This window comes from Bactrocera neohumeralis, unplaced genomic scaffold (genome assembly GCF_024586455.1).
Source record: "Bactrocera neohumeralis isolate Rockhampton unplaced genomic scaffold, APGP_CSIRO_Bneo_wtdbg2-racon-allhic-juicebox.fasta_v2 cluster09, whole genome shotgun sequence".
Classification (NCBI taxonomy): Eukaryota; Metazoa; Arthropoda; class Insecta; order Diptera; family Tephritidae; genus Bactrocera; species Bactrocera neohumeralis.
In genome coordinates, this window is record NW_026089622.1 from 34,171,184 (window position 1) to 34,188,876 (window position 17,693).

The 17,693-nt window shown below is 32.9% G+C and overlaps 1 protein-coding gene and 1 long non-coding RNA gene across 2 annotated transcripts in view; both read right to left on the reverse strand.

Annotated features, from left to right (window-relative positions):
• LOC126764121 (putative uncharacterized protein DDB_G0282133) overlaps nucleotides 1-5,164 on the reverse strand; it is a 193,572-nt gene extending 188,408 nt beyond the window's left edge. Inside the window, exon 1 of the mRNA XM_050481918.1 lies at nucleotides 5,109-5,164. The gene's annotated coding sequence lies outside the window, so the exon portion shown is untranslated. The remainder of the gene's footprint in view (nucleotides 1-5,108) is intronic.
• A 9,149-nt stretch (nucleotides 5,165-14,313) lies between these two features.
• LOC126764262 (uncharacterized) lies at nucleotides 14,314-15,422 on the reverse strand. The gene is made up of 3 exons (XR_007667843.1): nucleotides 15,321-15,422; nucleotides 15,131-15,263; nucleotides 14,314-15,056 (listed from the first exon to the last, which is right to left on the reverse strand). It is a non-coding gene; the product is annotated as an uncharacterized LOC126764262 (long non-coding RNA).
• Between the last annotated feature and the right edge of the window lie 2,271 nt (nucleotides 15,423-17,693).

A 17,693-nucleotide genomic window follows, 5' to 3' on the forward strand; every position in this document is an offset into this window, starting at 1 on the left:
TACCAGATACCAATTAAAGATAAAGACATTGAGAAAACTACGTTTTCGATTAACAACGGCAAGTATGAATATGTCCGAATGCCTTTCGGATTGAAGAACGCACCTTAAATTTTTCAGAGAGCTATGGACAACATACTTCGCCAATACGTAGGAAAACTTTGTCTTAACTTTGTTTACATTGACGGCACGATTCCGATTACATTGGCGGAGGGGTAAAAAAACCGAAATTCCGTATAAATGGAGTATGTGCGGATAGGGGAGCTTCTCCAGAGAACAATTATCCAAAAATAATATAAAAATAACTTTCATTTTTTAAAATATTCACGATTAAAAGTTCAAAAATTTGCACTAATAACACATGGTATTTCTCTATGTTTCACTAAATTTTTTCACGTTTTTCACTCTGTATATTTAAATATACACTCTAAACATTGAAATAAGTTCACATTTCACTTTTATTGTGGTATATTTTACCTAAATTTATTAATTTAAAAATCACTTAGCACACTCATCGTTGAAAATGTTAGATTGTTTACAATTATGAGGAAAACGGGCCTTGCTACATCTTAAACAGCAAATATGTAGGATTTTTAACAATTTTTCTTTGTTTGCTTTTTCGCGTGATTCTTTTTTCTATATTAACTATAAAAAAATCTTTCTACATATGTATATATGTAATATGTGATTTATGTGACTGAAGTACTTTCGCGTAGTACTCCTTTCTGCGTTGGTGGCCTTCGGCCGTGCTTTAAAAAATAACCCTGGACCGTAGTACTTCCGCATAGTACTCCTTTCTGCATTAAAATAAAAAAAATATATTGAGTTTCGTTATAAAGTGATTAAATTTTTTGGTTATCTTGCACTGATTTTGAAACAAAATTTGAGTTTTCGTTATAAAATGGTAAAATTTTGGTTATTATATCTGTCAGCGCTTTCCATTTATTTTTAATAATACGTTGTTTTGTATATTAGGTGACAATAATAATATTAATAATATAATAAAATATAATATAATATTATATTATATAATATTACTTATTTGTTTATTAAGTTATATAATTAAAGAATATATCCATATGAATGTATAGAGGAATTTTTGGGAAAAATGGCATTTCAGCGAATTTCCTTATTATCACATGGTGTTCACTACGAGTGTAAAATGTAATTTTTAAAATAAAGATTTCTTCGGTAAAAAAAACTGTTAAAAGATTAAATGTGGATTTATTTAAAAGTTTATAGTTTAATTTAATTAATTTGAAGTGAAACATGTAAGTAAAGTGTGTTTAATGTGGTAAAATAGCTTGTTGAAATGTTCGAATTTTGGGAATTTTTGAACTTTAAGGTCGAATATGTCGTAAACTAAGCGTTTGCGGTACCTATAACAAGGTATATTTTTTAATCAGGAGGACTTCCTCTTTCCAACGGTACCTTCAAATCGCGGCGCCAAAGAAATCGGAATTGTGCCACATTGACGATTGTTGCGTCAAGCGACATATCTTCAAATTTATACTTAAAATAAAAATAATAAATGAATTGTGAAATATTGAATTATACAAATTATAAAATATTGAATTATTAAAAATTAAATTAAGAAAATCTATTATAAAATACTTATCTTAATAATGCATTCATAATGTCAATCTACTACTTACCTTAATACTTACCATAATCTTTTACAATATTTAACGAAAGTTGAAGAGTTATGCTTACCCCTTTTTTAATACATATTTATATTACCACTAGTTTAAGCCGTTAGTTTTAAGATCTAGGCTTAGCAATTAGATTAAGTGAAATAAAGATTCTATTGTAATTGAACCGTATAACCGAACGCACGCGTTTTCATTTTTATCGCATTTTTCGTGACAGGCAATTAGGCTTATTGACTTTGTTCGCGCATTCCCTAAGTTATATTTTCGCTTCTCAAAAACGCTTGAGAATTTTCATGGCGCCCGAGCAGGGACTAAGTGCGTGAGCTTAGAATATATTTCATTTGACTTTCGTTTTCGTTTAATTAACTATTATCGTTTCCAATTGCCTGTCAATCGGTTCGGTTCTCGGTCTTCGGTAAAGTGAAGTGTGAATAATCACCTAAAACAATAAAATACAATAACATACATACATGAAAATTCTCAAGCGTTTTTGAGAAGCGATAATACATATAACTTGCGAATGCGCGAACAAAGTCAATAAGCCTAATTGCCTGTCACGAAAAATGCGATAAAAATGAAAACGCGTGCGTTCGGTTATACGGTTCAATTACAATAGAATCTTTATTTCACTTAATCTAATTGCTAAGCCCAGATCTTAAAACTAACGGCTTAAACTAGTGGTAATATAAATATGTATTAAAAAAGGGGTACCTAAGTATAACTCTTCAACTTTCGTTAAATATTGTAAAAGATTATGGTAAGTATTAAGGTAAGTAGTAGATTGACATTATGAATGCATTATTAAGATAAGTATTTTATAATAGATTTTCTTAATTTAATTTTTAATAATTCAATATTTTATAAGTTGTATAATTCCATATTTCACAATGCATTTATTATTTTTATTTTAAGTATAAATTTGAAGATATGTCGCTTGACGCAACACCGGCCACCTTGACAGGATCAATTTCCTTCAACCTCCATTGGAAGCAAGGCCAGCTTGTGTATGGGACGCTTAATTGTGCCCGCCTTAGTTGCCACGTCTGCGACTCGCACCTTGCCGTCTTGCCCTTCGGCGATTGCGACGACGCGCCCTAGTACCCACTGCTGCGGGGGGTGTAGCCACTTGTTGTGTTCCTGAAGGCCCGTCAGGTAAATTTTGGACCACTGTCGCCAGAACTGTTGCTTGAGACAGTAAACAAGTTGCCATCTCTTGCAACAACGAACTGGGTCCATTGGCACCTTCTCTGGAGGTAATGCTCGCAGGGAGCATCCTATCAGTAGATGCGCCGGTGTTAACGCCTCGCCGTCGTTGGGGTCTTGACTCAGGGGTACTAGGGGACGAGAGTTGAGGATGGCCTCCACTTCGGCCAACAGTGTTGCTAGCTCCTCTGCTGTGAGTAACGCGTTGCCGATTACGCGAACGATATGGTGTTTGGCGGACTTCACCGCGGCTTCCCATAATCCGCCGAAGTGCGGCGCCCTTGGTGGTATATAGGTGAAGCTGCACCCTTCGTCTGCTGCGAATCTCCTCAATTCTGGACACATTGCCAGAAACGCGCAGCTTGCGATCGGCGCCGACGAAATTGGTGGCGTTGTCGCTGAATATCTTCGTCGGCATTCTGGTATTTAATACTTATGTGAACCCTCTCTAAATCGAAGATAATTTTCACGGCGCCCGAGCAGGGACTTAGTGCGTGAGCTAAGAAAATTTTATTTGACTTTCGTTTTCGTTTTAATTAACTATTATCGTTTTAATTGCCTGTCAATCGTCGGTTTTCGGTCTTCGCAAAGTGAAGTGGAAAAACCAAATTAAAAAACATAAACCTTAAACAAAAACAAAGAAATATAAATTGGAAGTGACTAAGTTGTTCAGTGCAGTGATGGTGCTACCTAAATACAGAAAAAATAAAACATAAAATATAAACACAAAACTAAAGCGAGAATAAAAAGAAAAAGTGGCGGTAAAATTATTTAATATTTACTTACATATATACATACATACGAGGACAGTGATCATAAATTTAACAACTTTCTGATGTTTCTCTTGAAGGAAAACTGACAGTCCCGCAAACTCACAAAACACAGAAAAGAGTGACAAAACAGGCAACATAGCTCTCGTCGATTTAAAATGTTTGTCAAATCTAAAATATTTTGACTCGACTCGCAAACATCATCGTCAATATGTATGCAAGCTCATTCATAACCATACATACATATTTACGCTAGTTTGTAGGCGAAGCTGTTAATGAAATAATGGGAAAGAAACAAAAGAAATCTGTTAATCCAGAATTAAGAACAGAAAAATTCGAATAGAAATAAAGAAAAAAATATTTACACAGCAACATAATTATTCGTCGCTACTTGATAATAAGCGCAATTGTTTGCGATGAACTGGACTAAAGTCGGTAATATCACTAGAGATATTCATCAAACTATACAATGGTGACTTTCGTCCGGTAATGGAGTTTTGAATTATCGGCCTACTTTCCGAAAGGTCTTGCGCCGTCGACTTTTTTTACAAAATAAAATTTGTTTTCAATCGTGTAACTTCAAATCCGTGTAAAAAAAGAGTTGGGTATATTTCTGACAGAGAACGTGGTCATTTCTGCTAAATAGCAACGAAAATGGTGAATTCCTTAGTACAAGTTTTGCAGTTCTGTTCGCCGTCCAATTGGACATCATAAAGAATTCAATTTGCACCTTCTCTGTGTCTTTATGTTCTCTGATTCTATCAGGTAGCCAAGTTAACATTCAAGCGGGGGCGCGTAGTCGAATCGACCGCGCTTAGTACAATTACGTTCATATTACTATTATTACCCATTACATTTATAATAATTTTAATTACTTTTTTTGACAAAATAGACTTTAAGAACGATGATAATATATCTAAGTACAAATAATTAAATAATTACTGAATAATTAGTTATTTATTCCTTTTATTCATCCCAAACGTCTTTTCGGTTACGCGCGCCAGTTTTAGGTTTGTTCGAGCGGAGGAATAAAAATGCCAATGATGTTGTTTCTATGACATTATATTTTATTCTCTGATGTTTCAAGTTATGTTCTGCTTATATAACTACCAAAGTGATTACAATTTTCTTAATCTATTTCTTTGTTTTGTTTATTTTCTTATGAAATACAATATTTGTAAAATGTAATCTTATTTTCTATTGAATGCAAACAAACATGACTGTGGGGTTTACCCGATAATGTTTGGGTTATCATTATAGTCAAACATAAGGACCAAAACATGTTTGTATGCATTTGCATTATGAATACAATATTTGTAAAATGTAATCTTATTTTCTATTGAATGCAAACAAACATGACTGTGGGGTTTACCCGATAATGTTTGGGTTATCATTATAGTCAAACATAAGGACCAAAACATGTTTGTATACATTTGCATTATGTTCTTTATCTCTACTTGTTATCTTATATTTTTGTAATGTTTACTTGTTTTTCTTTAATCTTTTATTTTGTCCAATTTATAGTATTTTGTTGTGTGGTGTCTGGTTGGGATGATAGTGTACACATAACTCCTCCCTCCCTTAATGGAAAACTCTCCTGAGTTTGAATAGTATTGTTTTTCATTTTTTTAATTTTACAAGATATTAAAATTATTATTATAATCACAATAATACTTAAAATTGATATTCCAATATGAGAGATATTTTTGTGATATTTTAATTCATTAATTTCTTTTAAATTTTCTTCGTTTTTAAATACAAGGTCGTTAATTGTAATTTTGTTAGTGAAATTGTGAGTATCATAGTTTGGATAATAGAATCTCTGATTGTATGAAATTTTAGTATTTGAGAATGTTTGGTATAGGGTCTTAATAGTGCAGTTATTATAATGAATCAATGTAGTGTTTTTCAACTTAATTTTTCTGTTGTCGCAGTTCTGGTTTAGTTCTATGCCATTTGCATTTTTTATTAAAATAGTTTCTTCATCAATTTGTAAAATTTCTGTAATGCTATTTTTGATAAGTTCACAATTTAATAAGTAGATGCAATGTTTAGAAATTTGTAGTTCATTGAGTGTTTTAGCTTCTTCGAATTTATAAGTGACATTTTTGTATTCAAAAACATTTTCGATTTCTGCTGTTATTTCTTTACCTGCTGTGTTTGGTATAGGAATAATAGTTTTTAATTGTACCGATTGAAATTCTTTTGGGATTTTGACTACGAACATTAACAAATTTTCTTTATATTCCAAGGCGCATAATTTTATATATTGAAGTTTGTTGAGGTCTATGTTGTAATTATAAATTTCTTCATTTGTTAAAATGCTTGGGTGAAAAATACCATTTTTTGCTGAAATAATGTTTTCCTGAATCTGGTTTACTGCGTCTTTGAGAATGTTTATCTTTATTGTTTGTTCATGAAGAATCAATATTTTGTCTGTTCTCTCTTGATACACTAAAGAATTATTTCTTTCGTCTTCAATAATTTGTTTTAATTTTGTAAACGTGTTCGAAAAGAAATTATTAATTTTTATTTGGTGGTCGAGAGCTGTAATTGAATTATGTAAATTTTCATCTACTTTCTTAAGGTGATTTTCAATATCTATTCTATCTCCATCATCCATCGTTCCAAATAGAAATTTATGTACAGAACCTATACCGTTAATTAACCCTCTCTTTTTCTACTAACTTCTTTTCTTGGGATTAATGTTTTGATTTTACCTCTCAAGATTTCAATTTCATTAGATAGGGTGTAGTAATGTAAATGTGAATATGTTTGCGAGATTTTTGTTATATTATTTAGTATGTAAAGAATTTCGCGAGGGTCAATTATGTGAATTACGAGGTCAGATGATGTAACAATCTGTTTAGTGTTGGTGATAATTTCTGCGTATCCATTGTCGGTATGTATTTCATGTACTTCCAGTTTGGCTGCATTGCTAATTATTACAATTGCTATCATCAATGTTATTTTGAAGATGTATTTGACCTTGGTTCGTATTTGTGCCGAACTGCTTTACGTAACCTTCTTTTTGAGTGTTATTAAACTCTTCTCTATTTCTATTTAGTTTTCCTATGCATTTTTCTTTAGTCTTCTGAATAGTGTCTTTAATCAAATTCTTATCAGTTTTTCCATTTATAACCTCAAGAGGTGTGGCTTTAATTGTAGAATGATAAGATTTGTTATACCATTCTATGCTTTGAAATACTTTTTCCGCTGTCGAAAGGCTTGGTTTTTCAATTTCTAGGACTCTAATTCTTTCGGATAGAGTATTATGAAATCTTTCGATATCTGAATTCCCAGTATGACTGTTTGGTTTTGTAAAATGAACTTCTATTTCTTCTTTCCTAAAAAAATCTTTTATGTTAACTGAGTTGAATTCATTATCTAATATTAACATTCTGGGTCTACCTTTGATAGAAAAGAATAATCTAAGCTTTTCTATAATAGTTATACTGTTTCTATCTTCTAGCTGAAATGCCATAGCAAATTTCGCAAATTTGTCTATAAAAGTAAGGAAGTAACATTTTTTATTTATGTATATATCCGCGTGAACTATTTCATTTATATCTGATGGTGTTTTCGTTAATTGAAATTTTGGTTTTAAAGGTTTTCTATCATATTTTGCTCTATTGCAAACGTCGCAATTATTTATATATTTTTGAATCAAAACTTTCAAATTTTTCCAGTATATTAGTTTTTTCAATTTTTCATAATTTTCGTTAATACCTGCATGGCCTGTTTCATTTTTATGATATTGAGCAATTTGTTTATAAACTTGTTCTTCATTTTTCATATATTTAGCATGGAATTCACATCTAAAAAACTTTACATGTCTATTAAATATTTGAATAAGCTTTTGCTGAACTATATTGTACTGATTATCGGTTAAATAAGAAAAAATACCTACTTTTCCACTATTTATGTGCTTACGACAAAGATCTATGAAATTATTATTTTTTATATCTTCTGCGCTAATAAAAATTTTCTTCGTGTTGCCTAGTTCTTCAGATTCCATAATTTTCTTGTTTGTTAAAATGATTTGTGTATTGAAGCGATTTACAATAGTGTGTAAAATTGGAAAATGATCATTTAGTTCCTCCTCTTGAGAGTGGATTGTAGCATTTGTGCTTATGTTGTCTTCTTCCAATGAATGAATCTCGCCTGTGTTACTATCTATTCTACTTAGAAAATCGGCTACGTTATTTTCCTTTCCTTTCACGTAATTTATATTAATATTGTATTCACCTAGTTTAATTAACCATCTTTGCAATCTTGGGTTAATGTCTTTTCCCTTGTTTTTTATTTGGAGCCACTTAAGTGGTTGGTGATCGGTTAAGAGATCGAATGCTCTGCCATAAATGTATGGTCTATAATATGTCACTGCCCAGACAATAGCTAGTAGTTCTTTTTCTGTAGTGGAATAACTTCTTTCGCGTTTGTTAAGTGTTCGACTAGCATAGCTTATAGGATGACTGTCCTGGGTTAATACTGCGCCAATTGCAAAGTCACTTGCATCAGTTGAAATGCCAAATTTTTTGTTAAAGTCTGGATATTTCAATATTGGTGGGCTTACTAATAGATTTTTCAGTTTTTCAAAGGATGATATGTACTGAGGATCGCGAGTGTTTATTTTAATATCCTTTTTTAAATATTTTGTTAAACCATGTGCTACTTTAGCGTAATCTCTTACAAATTTTCTATAATAACCTGTTATACCTAGGAATGATTTAATTTGCTTTGATGTAGTAGGCAACTTTAGTTTTTGTATGTTTTCGATTTTGCTTAAATTTGGTTGTATCCCTTCTGTTGTTAAAGTGTGACCTAGAAATTCAGTTGTTTTCGCGAAAATTTTGCATTTATCTACCTGAATCTTTAAATTATGTTTTCTTAATGCTGAAAATATTTTGGTGAAATTTTGGGTATGTTCTTCAATACTTGAACTAAAAATTAAGATGTCGTCTAAATAAACTACACATATCTTGTTGATATATTCCCTAAGAACTGAATTCATTAAACGTTGGAAAGTTGCTGGTGCATTCTTTAGTCCGAACGGCATTCTTATAAATTCAAAGTGTCCTTGGGGTGTAGAGAAAGCTGTTTTTGGTCTATCTTCTTCTTTTATTAATACTTGATGAAAGCCTTTTGCAAGATCTAATGTTGTAAAATACTGAGCTCTTCCAAGTTTGCTGAGTATTGTTTCTATATGGGGTATTGGAAATTTGTCATCTATAGTGACTTCGTTTAGCTTCCTGTAGTCAATAACTATTCTCCATTTTTTCTTCATTGAATTGTCTTGCTTTTTCGGTACAAACCAAAGAGGCGAGTTGTACGGGGAATTACTTTCTTTAATTATACCTTGGCGCAACATCTCGTTCATCTGTCTAATAATTTCTTCTTCATGAATTTGGGGATATCTATAAATTTTATTATAAGTTGGTCTACTTGTTTTTGTAACTATTTCATGCTGAATTTCATGAGTATGAGAAAGGTTTTTACCTTCTTGGAAAAATAAATCGCTATTTGCTTTTAGAATGTATTCTAATTTTTGCTTTTCTTCTTCATTCATGTCACTATTTGATAAAATATCTAGCAAATTCTCTTTACATTCTGTAAGTATATTAATATCTTCGTAATTGTAAGGGCATGAGTTTATAAATTTAATTTTATTGCCGTTTATTTCTACATACTCCTTTTCTAAGTTAATTATTGCTTTAATAGGTTTTAAAATATTTTGTCCTATTATTGCATCAAAGTTTTTATTTTTTATGTTGGTTAGTTTCCAATGTATATAAATTTTTTCATTGAATTCGTTTGGGGTTGGGGTGACTAACTCTTTATTTAGGGAAAAATTTTCCTTAATGGTGCTAAAGTGTATTTGGTTTATCAAGCTCAATGCATTCATAATCTTTTAACACATTATATTTCAATAATGATGTTGTAGACCCTGTGTCAATAAGACATTTAATTTTGGAATTTTTTATAGTCACTTCTATTATCGGTAACGATTGTTTTGGGCTGGCAACCGAAAATTTGCTTGTTCTTGAACGTGATCTATTTCCATCGGTTCGGGGGTTTTGTCTCCTTTGGACTGAATTATATCTTCTAGATTGTTGTGAATTATTTTGCCTACTTTGTCCAAAGCTAAATTGTTGATAATTGTCATTTTGGTTAGAATTGTTACGAAATTCTCTCGGCTGATTTTGTCCAAATTGAAAATTATTGAAATTTTGCATATACTGGTTATTATTGAAATTGCCAAAATTGTGAGACAAAGAATTTCTATTTGAAAAATTTCTATAATTATTTCTTTTATAATTGTTTTGTCTTTTATCAAATTGTATTAGCAAACCTGTCTCTTGAAGAACGCTAAAAGCCTCTCTAATGGTGCTTATATTTCTACTAATCACTACACTGCTTAAGTTGGGGTGTATCCCATTTAAAAATGTTTTTAGAATTAAACTTTCGTTGTTAATTGGGGAAAATTCTATAGGCTTTATCCTATCGAATTCATGTTTTAAATTTAGTTTATCTAAAATATCTTTTAAATTTTGGAAATATTGACTTACGTTATAGTTTCGTAGTACAATCGCCTGATTGTAAAGGGTGTGGTACGACTCCTTTACTCCAAAATTCTTTATGAGTTCTTCTCTCATTTGCTGCCATGTTGGTGTAGGTCCCAAAGGCCGGATGACACTTGCTGCTTCTCCTTTAATTTTTGTTTTGACGTGTCGCTGCGTTACAAATTCCAACATTGATGGGTTGGGGTTGAATAAAGGAAGGATCATGTCAACTTCCCTGATGAATGATGATAAATCTCTGCCGTCAAAGTCCATGATTCTTGAAGCTTCCTTCAAAATTTGCGATCCTGTCATCTGAAGTGGTTGCTGCTCGCCTGGATTCATTGCTGATGTATCCTCTTTTATTACAACTGAACTTGTTGTTGTTGCTTTGTATGGTGCACTTCGCTCTTTCTGCGTCTTCTGTGTGTGGGGCATTAATCTTTAATCCCACTCTTCCTGGTAATGTTGATGGGCGGAATGAAGCTATTCTTCGCCTTCACAAATTGTAGTCCTCGGAGTCGCTCTCCGACGTTCCAGATAACTTGTGTAGAAACTTAAATTTCTTAAACTTGGCTATCTGTGCCGACCGACTTATATATTTGTATATATAAGAGATCTTTTTAAAATGGGAGCTAATCTTAAGATTTGCTTCCCGTTGCTAAAGCTTACGAAACTTAAAAACTTCAGTTTTTAGTATCGCTCAACTTTGCAGTTTGTTTTTACCGACTGCGCCAGTTTTAGGTTTGTTCGAGCGGAGGAATAAAAATGCCAATGATGTTGTTTCTATGACATTATATTTTATTCTCTGATGTTTCAAGTTGTGTTCTGCTTATATAACTACTAAAGTGATTACAATTTTCTTAATCTATTTCTTTGTTTTGTTTATTTTCTTATGAAATACAATATTTGTAAAATGTAATCTTATTTTCTATTGAATGCAAACAAACATGACTGTGGGGTTTACCCGATAATGTTTGGGTTATCATTATAGTCAAACATAAGGACCAAAACATGTTTGTATGCATTTGCATTATGAATACAATATTTGTAAAATGTAATCTTATTTTCTATTGAATGCAAACAAACATGACTGTGGGGTTTACCCGATAATGTTTGGGTTATAATTATAGTCAAACATAAGGACCAAAACATGTTTGTATACATTTGCATTATGTTCTTTATCTCTACTTGTTATCTTATATTTTTTGTAATGTTTACTTGTTTTTCTTTAATCTTTTATTTTGTCCAATTTATAGTATTTTGTTGTGTGGTGTCTGGTTGGGATGATAGTGTACACATAACTCGCCCGCTCCCGTTACAAACAACCGCGCGCCCGCTTGAAGGTTAAGAATTATTGTATAAACACTCTCACCAAAACTGCTGACAGCAAGTTAAAGTTAAGAATTATTGTATAAACATTCTCATCAAAACTGGTGAGAGCATTTAAAGCACATGCATAAACAAAAAACGTTTCATGGAATAGCTGTAACAATAGACGCTAGCTTTAGAAGTTAAGTCATGTTATATTGAAGATTAAGAATAAAGGGCAGAACGATTTTGGCCTTCAAACGGATAACATTGTTATTTTGATTAATTGGCCCCCGAGCAAGAACCAGCAGGAAAATTAAAGAATTTGGAGGGAAGAACACTCTACATCAAATATATCTAAATCAACAATCAAGTAAGCCGAGATTTTTGGAAGGAAGAACACCTTACATAAAAAAATATCTAGGGGAAGTAAGAAATTAAATCTAATTCTAAGCTAATATATATGTATATATATTTGTGAATAAGTGGCAAAAACAAAAGTAAATATATTTTTTATAATAATTTCATGTGGCAAAAGCAAAAGAAATATAAACGAAATAAATATAATTTTTATAAATATTTTAAAATTTTTGAAACAAGAAAAATTAGAAAGTGAAAATGGCTACGATCTCAGATGAAGCATTAGCTCGACTAATTTTGGTACATACAATAAGTTTGAAAAGAGAAATAGAAAATTTAAAATTACCAGTAAGAATTTTGAAAGATGTTTATATGTGGTCGAATTCGAACCACAATTCATAGATATAACAATAAGATGTGACGAAACATTAGATGTAATTAGATCGCTTCCCGAATTTAATGGGAAAGGTTACGTAAGTTGGCGGGAAGCTGCTACTAATACTATGATTTTGTACGAAAAAGGGAGTGGAGATATTATGCCGCCCTAACAATTTTAAGAAACAAAAAAAAACTTTAACAAATCACGGCATAGTCCTCAATTTCGAGGCAATAATTAGCTAATTAGATTTCGCTTATGCAGACAAGAGACCCCTGCATATCCTTGAACAGGAATTAAACTTAATAAGACAAATGAATATGAACTTGATTGACTATTACAATACAGTAAATTCTCAATTAACTTTAATTATTAACAAAACTATAATGACATATGCTAATAATTCGAATATTACCAAAGAATATAACAAAAGACATCACGCTGACGCAATAAGAGTTTTCATTACGGGACTTAAGGCTTCTTTAAGTAATATAATAATGTCACTAAATCCGCACGATCTGCCTATTGCTTTAGGGAAAGTACAGAAAATGGAATCCAATCAAATTCGTATACAATTTCCTAATATTTACAGTCTACAGAGACAAAATAACAATTTTACTAATAACCCCACTTTTAGGCAATATAATAATAACAACCCATATCCTTATAATTTGAGATTTAATCAAAGACCACAAAAATGTAACAATAACTGCAACTCCAAAGTAAACAGGACTTAACAAAAAACATATATTTTATTCAAAATAGTCTCCTTCTGTTTCAATACAGCTTTTTGCACGGTCCAAAAGCATGTCGAACGTGTTTTTTAGCTCGTTGGCCGATATGGCCGCCAGTTTGCCGGTGCAAGCCTTTTGAATAGCCTCTACGTCTGCATAACGCTTTCCTTTCATGGGCAAATGCAATCTCCCGAAAAGGAAGAAGTCGCACGGTACCATATCAGGTGAATACGGGGAGTGGTTAATGGTTAAAAAGTGATTTTTGGTCAAATAATCGGTCACAAGCGTTGATCGATCTGAGCAATTTTTGGTGGTCAGTCAATTTGTGCGGAACAAACCGTGCACACACCTTTCGTAAGCCCAAATGTTCGGTCAAAATGCGATAAATCGTTGTTTTGGAGATGTTCAATTCCATTTCCATGAATTTCAAGGATGATTTCGGCGGATTTTTGATGAATTCACCAACGGTTTCGATGAAATTTCCGCTGATCACGGATTTTGATTGGCCAACATTTTGATCATCATTTATGTCCTCACGACGTCCTTGAAAACGTAGAAACCACTCCTGCACACTTCTACGGGATAGGCCATCATCGCCATAAACTTGTTTCATCAATTGAAACGTTTTGAGACAAGTTAATACCAATTTTAGAACAAAGTTTAATGTTGGCTCTTTGTTCGAAGCTCATTTTCGCACCGATAACACAAACATACTGACACTTAAAACGCAACAACTTCACTTCTAATCAATGAAATGTCATGAAATTCTCACTGGACAATCAAAAAAGATAGCAGATTCTAACGTACCAGTCGACATATATATGGCGCCATCAGGGGGCGCTAGATACAAAAAGTCCTGTTTACTTTGGAACGCACCTTATAATAACAGGTCATTCGGATTGCAAAACCAATACCCATGGAAATAGATACTTCCGCCCAACTTAGACAATCAACTAATTTAAATCCGTATAGACAACAATTTGTTTAAAATAATAATAATAATCATAATAGAATTCCTAAACGAAATCATGAATATATCAATAGTCATCAGCTTCCCCAAAAACATCAAAGAATCAAAAACATTCAAGAAAGTGCTTCTTTAGACGAAGCAACACCCTTCTCTATATATTCAGACAATTACGAGAAACAAATAGAAAATTAAAAGTTCAAATAGACACAGGGGCAACAAATTGCTATTGCACACCAAACATTTTACCTAATAGACAAAAGTTGGAAATTGCAAAACGTGTAAAAACCAAGAATGATAGAAACAAGATTGCGCAATGAGGTGTTCAAATTTTGTTCGTTCTGCGCATCTACGTCACGGTTGACCAACGTACAATCAGCTGATTTTCGGTTGCTTGTTTTTCTTTGCAATAAGAAGCAATTTTGTATTGCAGGCATACAAAATCATGAATATCATCAAATTTAACATCAATATAAGTGAATATTAATAAAAGATATCAATATAAGTGAATATTTAATAGTGAACATTTACCTACATATTCATTTAATTGTGTTTTCATTGTATTATTTAAGTTTGTCTCTTTGCTGTGTTTGTTTCAACCATATATGTATGTACATTTATGCAAATAAAAAGATTGAATATTTTGTGACCGAGTATCAATTTATTGTCTTATTTAATTTTCTTTTTTTGCTATACATGTGTTCGATAAAGTTTTTATTTAAGGAACGAATCCTAAAATACATTCTTGCTCTGAAAAACAATTATTTTTTTACTTTCGAGCTACAATTTACAAAATTACTTAAATCTAAGTGTTTCTGGTGGTAATTTGTACATATATGCAAATTAGTACCATTTACATCGTCAAATACTGCTTGCAAGGCTCTCATATGCTCCATCAACATATCTGTTGGTTTTGAGAGTCCTCCTTCAGAAAGGTGATCCACCCAGGTATAAGACGAACAATTTTCTGAATTGGCACAAATTTCGGGGTTGTCTTTACTAAGTTTGTGGCAGATGTACCCTGCCAAATTTTCAAGCCCGTCGTTGTTGAGAATCTTCAAGTCATCATTTTTTTCAATTGGGTCAGTGGAATTTAGATCAACTGACACACGTTGAAAAATATTGCCTGCAAAAATATAATAAACATACATACATGCTTATAAATAAAGGGAATAAATTGTTAGTTAAGATTATTATTACAATTAGGATAAGAAACAGTGGTTTAAACGAGACTCCATCCTTTTCTGCCGTTCATTAGCCTCTTCAGGAGTTAATCTGGTTAACGTGAGAAAAGCGCTAGGTAGCAACTTTGTTAGACTCCGCGAACTTAAACCTGTAAGAGTGTTTGGTTATAAAAGTAAAATTATTGTAATCAAAATCCTATAATTACCCATTTCAAACTGCAAATTTCTTTCAAGTCAACCGTGACGTCACCAAGAACAGCTGACTGAAAGCAAACATGCGCATTGCGCAATCTTTTTTCTATCATTCTTGTGTAAAAACAATATATGTATGGCTTTACGTTGATTACTCACTACAACAATGCATACAATTTTTGGTTATTTGACACGATTTTATGAAATTAACAATTTGCAAAGCGACATGCTAATAGGGATGAATTCACGCAGTAAAGCAAGAATACAATTAAATTTTAAAGATAACACATTTCTAAAAAATAATTGTAAAAATAAAGAGAAATTCTAAACACTCTGCGAAACAGAATTAGGACAGATAAATAATATAAAAGATGAACATGTAAATGTAGAAAAAATAAGAAAAATAAAACATAAAATCTTAAAAATCCACGGTAACATAAATACAAATTTATCGTTTAGCACTGATGTTAAGGCTGAGATAAGAACGGTCACAAATGCACAAATATATAGCAAACAATACCCATACCCTCATTCTGCGAATGTATTTGTGAATAAGGAAGTTAAGAAAATGTTGAAAGAAAACATAATTAGGGAAAGTAAAAGTCCTTATAATTCACCCATTTGGTTAATACCCAAAAAGGCAATTAACGAAGACGGATCACCCAAAATGAGAATGGTGATTGACTATAAAAAATTAAATGAAAACACAATAACTGATAGATATCCTATTCCGGATTGCAATGTCATATTGGCAAACTTGAGGAAAGCTAAAATTTTTTCTACCATAGATCTTGAATCAGGCTTCTACCAGATACCAATTAAAGATAAAGACATTGAGAAAACTACGGCACTATTCCGATTACATTGGCGGAGGGGTAAAAAAACCGAATTTCCGTATAAATGGAGTATGTGCGGATAGGGGAGCTTCTCCAGAGAACAAATATCCACAACAAAAGTCAATAAGCCTAATTGCCTGTCACGAAAAATGCGATAAAAATGAAAACGCGTGCGTTCGGTTATACGGTTCAATTACAATAGAATCTTTATTTCACTTAATCTAATTGCTAAGCCTAGATCTTAAAACTAACGGCTTAAACTAGTGGTAATATAAATATGTATTAAAAAAGGGGTAAGTCTAACTCTTCAACTTTCGTTAAATATTGTAAAAGATTATGGTAAGTATTAAGGTAAGTAGTAGGTTGACATTATGAATGCATTATTAAGATAAGTATTTTATAATAGATTTTCTTAATTTAATTTTTAATAATTCAATATTTTATAATTTGTATAATTCCATATTTCACAATGCATTTATTATTTTTATTTTAAGTATAAATTTGAAGATATGTCGCTTGACGCAACACCGGCCACCTTGACAGGATCAATTTCCTTCAACCTCCATTGGAAGCAAGGCCAGCTTGTGTATGGGACGCTTAATTGTGCCCGCCTTAGTCGCCACGTCTGCGACTCGCACCTTGCCGTCTTGCCCTTCGGCGGTTGCGACGCGCCCTAGTACCCACTGCTGCGGTGGCACGTTGTCCTCGTGGACGAGAACGAGGTCGTTGAGCTGCATGTTGCGTTTGGGGTGTAGCCACTTGTTGTGTTCCTGAAGGCCCGTCAGGTAAACTTTGGACCACTGTAGCCAGAACTGTTGCTTGAGACAGTAAACAAGTTGCCATCTCTTGCAACAACGAACTGGGTCCATTGGCACCTTCTCTGGAGGTAATGCTCGCAGGGAGCATCCTATCAGTAGATGCGCCGGTGTTAACGCCTCGCCGTCGTTGGGGTCTTGACTCAGGGGTACTAGGGGACGAGAGTTGAGGATGGCCTCCACTTCGGCCAACAGTGTTGCTAGCTCCTCTGCTGTGAGTAACGCGTTGCCGATTACACGAACGATATGGTGTTTGGCGGACTTCACCGCGGCTTCCCATAATCCGCCGAAGTGCGGCGCCCTTGGTGGTATATAGGTGAAGCTGCACCCTTCGTCTGCTGCGAATCTCCTCAATTCTGGACCCATTGCCAGAAACGCGCAGCTTGCGATCGGCGCCGACGAAATTGGTGGCGTTGTCGCTGAATATCTTCGTCGGCATTATGGTATTTAATACTTATGTGAACCCTCTCTAAATCGAAGATAATTTTCACGGCGCCCGAGCAGGGGCTTAGTGCGTGAGCTAAGAAAATTTTATTTGACTTTCGTTTTCGTTTTAATTAACTATTATCGTTTTAATTGCCTGTCAATCGTCGGTTTTCGGTCTTCGCAAAGTGAAGTGGAAAAACCAAATTAAAAAACATAAACCTTAAACAAAAACAAAGAAATATAAATTGGAAGTGACTAAGTTGTTCAGTGCAGTGATAGTGCTACCTAAATACAGAAAAAATAAAACATA